The sequence below is a fragment of the Drosophila miranda genome (genome assembly GCF_003369915.1).
Source record: "Drosophila miranda strain MSH22 chromosome Y unlocalized genomic scaffold, D.miranda_PacBio2.1 Contig_Y1_pilon, whole genome shotgun sequence".
NCBI classification, from domain to species: domain Eukaryota; kingdom Metazoa; phylum Arthropoda; class Insecta; order Diptera; family Drosophilidae; genus Drosophila; species Drosophila miranda.
In genome coordinates this window covers 13,964,590-13,972,925 of record NW_022881603.1, presented here as the reverse complement: position 1 = coordinate 13,972,925, position 8,336 = coordinate 13,964,590, and the positions used below count along the sequence as shown (strand labels likewise).

Here is an 8,336-nt window from a genome sequence, read left to right as displayed (position 1 = left end):
CCCGTCACTATACCCGAGGGTAATCGCCTAGGGACAGGCTAATAACAAACGTTGGGGGAGTGACATATCCATAATTCCCCACATCCCATACACATTATGTTTATGTACAATTCATCCACCCCATCCACACAAGTAACAGGACCCCACTCAAGAATCAATAGCTGCTTCTTCCCATACTCCAAGCTAGGGCCCCCCATAATATAAACAATGGACCACATTGTTTCATCAACATTAGAATCACGCCACTCTCGAGAAATCGATTCTTTAGAATCACGCCACTCATGAGGACCAATCAAAGCTAGACATAAAACCCAGGAGTATCACATTCCTAGCTCCGTCATGTAATGCAACACCGATCGCCAGCAGTGGATGCCTTTCATCAAAGCCGACGCATCCCCAAATATCGATCCAGGCACGTACGCCACCGACACGAAGATGCAGCCGAGGAAAGCAACGCCCGAAGCCAGAGTCGGGAGTTCCAAGAGAAGGGCTCATGGAAACTAGCCAGCAGCAGAGAGATCAGTTCCGTTTGAGACAAGCAGACCCAAAGTCAAGTCGGGGAATTCATTTAAATCTTGTGACATAAAGATATTTAAGTTGTAAAATAAGTATTTTTTAAAAACCTTAAAATCGAGTTGCGGATATTTAACTATATGTATAAAGGCTACTAAAGTAATAAGGATAATATGTTCAAATAAGCTGCAATTAAGATTAATTATATATATAAAAATATCATGATGAAAGATCTTATTAGACTAGGGTCAACTAATTATAAAGAGTATATTCAGGAATAAAGGTAATTACGTTACACAAATAGAAATATATTCGAATGGTTTTCAGTTTAAATGCAAAAACAAGGGACGGAAGGATGGATCTTTAAAGTGCACAGCAAACCAATCATAAGTTCGGTTGTCGATAGCTTCGGAATTGCAGAAAGTTACATGGCTTGCGAAAGAGCAGAACAAAACAAACACGTGAACACTTGGATTGGTCAGCGTTACAGTACGGCTGGGAAGTTTACGGTCGAGGCATAGAATCTTTAATGCAGCTTCGACTTGCGTAAAATTTTGAATTCACATATAGCAGACGTTCACAGGTTATCACTCACATTACGATCAAATCCAACGATGAAAGCGCTTCCATGTGGTCGATGAGGGTGGCTGAAAACTTGTAAATATCAGTGTGTCAGAGTAGATAGGCGATACGCGCGAGTATTAGTTTTAGTTCCTTTCCTTCTAGCTGCACATTTCTTTATGATAAACCAAACAAACCGAATCACACGAAATTAACTTTTAATGTTAATCCTAGGGTCAGTACAATAGTGGGGTTCCAAAGTATTATTCTAATATGAAGAAATGCATGGGCATAGCCATCATGATCGAGACACCGAATGACTTCATCAGCAACGCAAACAGTATTTCGGCACCGGTAAATGTCTTCTCCTTTAGCGTTACTGTTCGTATGCGGGCGGCGTAAGCGACGTAGCAATGACGAAAGTCACTGAAGCTGGAATAGTCAATTTCACACATATGTACATATGTATGTCACTGCACGCGTAGATAAAAGCCCATCGACCGTTTTTCACTGGGGTAGGCCGAGCAAGGCTTGTATGTGTGTGGACCCACGCCGGTACACGCTGCGGTAAATACAGTGATGCTCACATGTATGCAGACGCCACGCCGAAAGAAGATTTGGGGTCGAAGACGGCTAACCCATACTGTAGTCGATCGGGACGCTGGGGATTTATATGTGTGGTAAAGTGACGAGACTGTAGTGAGTACGGCTTACGGCACTACGACCGGCGTTTCGTACGGTATTACGTACGGCCAAACCTATGGTTAGGTTTTTAAGAAAAAAACTAACTTTAATTTTCTGTTGGCCGGCAGTTGGGGTACAATTTTCACTCACCCGATGGGTTCGGCCTTCGCTTAATAAACGTAGGAATGGTCGGCTGATCTTTTGACTAGATCTTAGCCACGATGGACACGCGGTATTTACGGTCGAGGTTAGAATTTTTCCTTTCACTGCACTACTTGAGTATTTTCCTCAGACGTCCGTCTGGGATCGCGAGTAAAATTGGAAAGAACATGCCCAAGCCACTCTCCTTCCGCTTGAGCCCTTGGTTCTCTCATTCCCCTTCTCTCACCACACCTTGACAGTAGCCGCTGTTAACTTATGTCATTTTTTCTTGCGCGTAACTGCCCAAAAGGTGCAAGGTGCATGTCTAAGGGAAGGGGAAACCGTGGGACGGTTATCCGATATTTTTGGTTGGACAGGCGCCACTACAACACCCCCCTACCAAGATCACACTTGGCAGTGATACACTGAAAAGAGTGATCCACGCCTGAAACCTCATTATACCCGATACTCAAAATGAGTATTGGGGTATATTAGATTTGTGGTAAAAGTGGATGTGTGTAACGTCCAGAAGGAATCGTTTCCGACCCCATAAAGTATATATATTCTTGATCAGCATCAATAGCCGAGTCGATTGAGCCATGTCTGTCTGTCCGTCTGTCCGTCCGTCCGTCTGTCCGTCTGTCCGTCCCCTTCAGCGCCTAGTGCTCAAAGACTATAAGAGCTAGAGCAACGATGTTTTGGATCCAGACTTCTGTGATATGTCACTGCTACAAAAATATTTCAAAACTTCGCCCCGCCCACTTCCGCCCCCACAAAGAACGAAAATCTGTGGCATCCACAATTTTAAAGATATGAGAAAACCAAAAACGTAGAATTGTAGAGAATGACCATATCTTTAAGACTGCGGAATCTGAATTGGATCGTATTATTATTATAGCCAGCATCAAGAAAACAATTTCATTTTTTCTCGCCCTGTCTCTCTCTAACACACGCGTAGCATAGGCGGCTTTGCTTAGAGTAAAACATTAGCGGCTAGATCTCAGATACTACAAAAGCTAGAGCAACCAAATTTGGTATCCACACTCCTAATATATCGGACCGAGACGAGTTTGTTTCAAAGTTTCGCCACACCCCCTTCCGCTCCCGCAAAGGACGAAAATCTGGGGATATTCAAAAATCTCAGAGACTATTAAGGCTAGAGTAACCAAATTTGGTATCCGCACTCCTGTTAGATCTTACTATAAAACGTGTATCTCAAAATTTCGCCCCACCCCCTTCCGCCCACACAAAGGACGAAAATCTGTTGCATCCACAATATTGCACATTCGAGAAAACTAAAAACGCAGAATCATAGATAATGACCATATCTATTAGATTGCTGAATCTAGATCAGATCGGATCATTTTTGTAGCCAAAAGCAAGAAATCAATTTTCAGTGGCTACGCAGCGCCCGACGTCACGCTCAGACTGATTTTCTGTCTCTCTCGCACGCACTCTTTGTCGTGTCGTTTAATATTAGCGGCGTCTGCCGGAGGAGAGCCATACTGACTTAGTATCGGGTATAACCGTAGAGTTGCGGTGTCCGCAGCAACTCACAACGTTCCCCCTCGTTGTTTTATATCTTTAGCATGGAATATTCCTAGGCTTCGTCCATGTAGGTCCTCGAGTTCGTAGTAACTATTACCAAGTCTTTTTCTCACCCGGGCTTTCACGAAAGTAGGTGCCAGCTTGGCATTAAAGCCTCTGCTAAAGTTACTTTGCTGGAAGTTTCTTTTATACACTTCCTGACCAACGACAAACGAGACGTCTCGACTACGCAAATTATATACTTTTTCGTTGCGACTATGCTGCTGTTGAGCTGAGTGCATAGCTTTTTGCCGAGTGATATTGAACGAATCGTCTCGCGAAAACTGTACTGTTCGATCCTCCAGCATTTCTAACTGTCTTAATAGCTGATAGCTAGGGCCATTGGTAACCATATGTTGACCAAACGCTATTCTGTACGGGGTTGAATTAATGGCGGTATGTGTGCTCGAACGTAGTGCACAGGCAATATGGCTCAACTTTTCATCCCAATTGGATTCGGTCAGGTTTTATATATGCCTTTATCGCGGCAATGACCGAACGATTCACACGTTCTGACGCATTTGCTTGGGGTGCATGCACGGCTGTAAACATATGTTTGACATCGTAGTCTTGCAGCAATGGAATACCTTGGAATTCCTCTTGGAATACCTGTGATTTAAACTGAACTCCATTATCCGATACTACCGTCTCGGATACGCCGAAGCAGTGAAACAACTCTTCCTCGATAAATCGGATGATCGAATCCGCTTTAAACTTCTTTACGGGTTTGAGAAATGGGAATTTGGCGAATTGATCCAGGACTATAAAGATTTCTATGTTCCCTGACTTACTACGCGGATACGGTCCCAAGAAATCTACATACAGTTTCTGAAAGAATCTGTTAGTTCCCTGCGTTTTTCCCATGGGAGGTCGTAAACAATAACTTGGATGTTTCGAACATTTGCATACCTCGCACTGATTAACATATGCCTTCACATCGGTGACCAAATTCGGCCAATAGTAGTATCGCCGTATTCGCTCCAGCGTTTTGTGGATACCACCGTGTGAGGAGAGAGGATGTTCGTGTGCTTGCCTCAGCACAACGGACGTTAGGGCGGATGGTACCCATAACTTCCAGCAGAGGTCATCGGATACTTTTTCTCCTACTGCATGTTCAGCACGACGATAAATGAAACCATCAATTACTTTGACATCAGGCATTTTCGTCTGGTTGGCGGTTATTATGGTTTTTAGATCCTCATACTCAACTGAGTGAAACTGTGGTGAACTGAGATCTAGCAGACTGTCCATTTGCAGCTCGGACAGGTCTTCAGTATAGGCTCGGGACAGGGCGTCTGGCACTTTGTTGTTGACTCCTTTTCGGTGATGAATTTGGAAGTCAAAACCTTGTAATTTTAACGACCATCTGGCGAGTCTAGAGCTCAAATCCGTTTGACTCATAAGCCATTTTAACGAAGCATGATCGGTAATAATGACAAATTCATGCCCTTCGATGTAGGCGCGAAACTTTTTAACACACAGTACAGCTGCTAAACACTCTTTTTCTGTAACCGAGTAATTTCGTTGGCATTGATTTAGCTTTCTAGACATATATGCGATCGGAACCTCGTTACCTTCTACACCTTTTTGCATAAGTACTCCGCCCACGCCAGTATGACTCGCATCGCAGTGAATAGCGAATGGAATCCGAAAATTTGGACTATGCAAAACGGGAGCTCTGCAAAGTTTACTTTTCAGGTCTTCAAATGCAAGTTGGGCCACATTCGTCCATTCAAACTTACGTTTCTGTTTCAACGTGTCCGACAATGGAGCGGCCAGACCGGCATAATTTCGAATGAATTTATGTTACCAGCCAGTTACTCCTAAAAACCTTCGTACCTGTTTGACTGAACGAGGTGTTGGGAATTCCCGAATGGCTGAAGCTTTTTCTGGATCGGTTTTAATAGTTCCATCCCCAATGACATGGCCAAGGTATCTTACTTCCTTCAAACAAAATTTACTTTTTTCGACATTAATTGTTAACCCAGCTTGTTTTAACCGAGATGCTAACTCGGATAACACACGCACATGGATTTCGAAAGTAGAAGATACAACGAGCAAATCATCTAGATAGACGAACACTTCATGTCGTAACTGAGAGGGTATAACTTTATCCATTAATTTACACATGGTTTGTGGAGCGTTGGTTAGTCCAAATGGCATCACTGTGTATTGATACAGGGGTCTCCCCGGGACGGTGAACGCGGTCTTTTCGCGAGCGTCTGAAGTCAATGGGATCTGCCAATAGGCATCCTTCAGGTCGATGCTGGAAATATATTCAGCTTTTGGTAGTCGGCTTAATATTCCATCGATCAAAGGCATGGGATATGCGCTCTTTACTGTGACTTCGTTGACCTTACGGCTATCGAGACATATTCTCACCTTTCCAGGTTTCCTAACGATAACGACTGGTGACGACCATGGACTATCGGACTCTTCAATAACGCCAAGCGCTATCATTCTATCTACTTCCTCAAACATGACCTTTTCGACGGCAGGAGAAACCGAATAGTGCCGCTGTTTAATTGGCTTTGCATCCCCTATATCGATATCGTGACTTATCCAGCTGGTTCGACCTAGACTTTCCCGAATGACGGGAACTTTTGGATAGCCTCTGACAATATGGCCTGTGGCGAATCCGTTAGGCTTATATGCATATGGTCATCCTTGGCTAAGGCAGCAACTTCGGGCTTGGCATTCTGGGTTACTACACCTGGAGGTAACAATTTAAATGCAGCCCAAAAGTCGATGCCAAGGTATAATTCTTGAGGGAGTGATGGTACTAAATACAATATTATGGGTTTAGTTTCATTTCGAAACAGCACGGGAGTGGAGATCTTGCCTAAAATTTTCTGCGCAGCTCCATCAGCAGTTCGCACAGATGCATTAACGGTTTTGACGGTCGCATGACTAACTTTCAACGCTAACTCCCCTCCTATACAACTGATTGTTGCTCCTGTATCCAAAAGACCAGTGACTGTTCTCCCCAATAGTTGGACCTCTGCATACGGTCTTATGTCCTGCGCATTCCCAACTACGGCGGATAACAAAACTTTTCGTTCTTGCTTTCGTGCTACATTATACGCACATCTACGCAACTTCATTCGTAGGGAGCGTTGGCTACCATTCTCTATCTCTGTCCTGGTTGGTAAGTCTGGTATTTGTGACATGGCCGGTTGAAGTGGTAGCGAGTTTCTTTTTGAACTCGTTACTCCGTATTGGTGGCTTTCGATACCATCTGTCTGCGTGCACTGATCAACGGTGCACGAGCTGCCAAGTTTTTTGGATTGCATTTTCTACAAGAGGGCTTGTAAGTGTCAGCTTTCCCACACCCATAACAAAAAACCCTCCGCTCTCCAGTACATTCTTGGTAACGGTGACCTAACTTCCCACAATTCCAACAGTTAAGGGTCATGGCATCAATACTTGCATCATCTACACCATCAGCATCGTCATCCGTCTCACTGAACGTTTGATGCATCTCATTAATATGTCGTTTAGACGCAGCACGCTGCAACGTCGTCGTAGATTTGGACAAGTTCTGCAAGAATAGCTCGCGAGTACGAACTATATGACGTAGCTCTGCGATACTCTTGATGGGTACATACAAGATTTCGTGTTGAATTTCTGGAACTAAATTGGCTTTAAGAGCTTCTAACAGATAGGGCTCAGTCATTGGCTGTACTAGTTTGTCTGCCAATGCGACTATTGCTTCATAAAATAAATCAAACGGTTCATTTGGCTTCTGTTTCCGCTGCGTGATCGCTGAGCGGATATCCGTCTTTGAATTGAGTCTTGAGTGCTACGCACAGGTCGGACCATCGGATGAGGGGGACACTCTTGTGGTATCGCCAGAACCATTCACTGGCACTGCCCTCAAACAGGTTGCTCGCATATCTGGCTAACAGTTCAAAATTTCCATTTAAGGATTGGTTGGTCATGGCACTTACCCTATAAATGAAGTCGTCCACGCCAATGGAGGAATGACCTGAAAACCGTATTTTCCAATTTGAAATGATTTGGCTTATTCTATCAGCTCGTAGCTCTGAGACTGACGGGGTCCCTCCTAGACTATATCTAGCTGGTGGCTCTCTGGCCGTCTGTCTTTCCGAACTACCCCCGAACAGTTGCTGAAACGTTTGTTGTTTTACCTCGTCGATGGTTTGTGTATTGATTGGTTGTGAACGAACACTTTCAATACTTTCACGGGACGCCGTTTGCTGAATCGATAATTTCTGCAGGCCAGTTTCTATGGTCTGCGCTAATATGTGGGTTTGAGCCTGCATTGCAGCTGCCAAAGCATCGGCAATAACCTGGTGTACACCTGCATTGGTCGAAGCGGCATTTGCTTCCATTTGTACTTCCGAGCTAGTCTCACTAACAGTTAACCCGCTTGGGGCGTCTGCGTTGGGATCGGTTGCCATACCCTTAGACCTAGTCTGGTGCATAGTTGTGTTGGGATCTTGGCTTGCAGTCTGGACTGCGGCAATCTCCTCAGCTAAATTCAAAGCCGACGCATGCAAGCTAACGTGGCAGACAGGACAAATCTTTTTGGCTCCAGCTTTACGGTTAAAACAGACTCGGTGGAATTGGTGTCCACAGCTGGTAGTAATTAACTGAGCTAGGTAGTCAACTTCCTTGGCGCACGTGCTACAAATTATTCCCTGATTCTCTATTTGAGCGAAATTCTCGGGACTACGACTTAGGGGCATGATTATCGTACATAATCTCTTACCCGACGATCTTTTATAGATAATTACGACACTAAATACGGACTAATTTATATATCAAGGCAAAGGAATACAAACGACAAAATGTTTTTAAATAAAAGGATCATGATTCTGCTTCGA

At 44.2% G+C, this 8,336-nt stretch overlaps 1 long non-coding RNA gene across 2 annotated transcripts; it reads right to left on the bottom strand.

The window, feature by feature from the left end:
• Positions 1-701: 701 nt before the first annotated feature.
• Positions 702-2,370, bottom strand: LOC117192011. Of its 2 annotated transcripts, none has more exons than XR_004474148.1 (3): positions 1,909-2,370; positions 1,109-1,832; positions 702-1,008 (listed from the first exon to the last, which is right to left on the bottom strand). It is a non-coding gene; the product is annotated as an uncharacterized LOC117192011 (long non-coding RNA). The 2 variants fall into 2 exon arrangements; XR_004474147.1 differs by having other exon boundaries at positions 702-1,500; positions 1,576-1,832.
• Between the last annotated feature and the right edge of the window lie 5,966 nt (positions 2,371-8,336).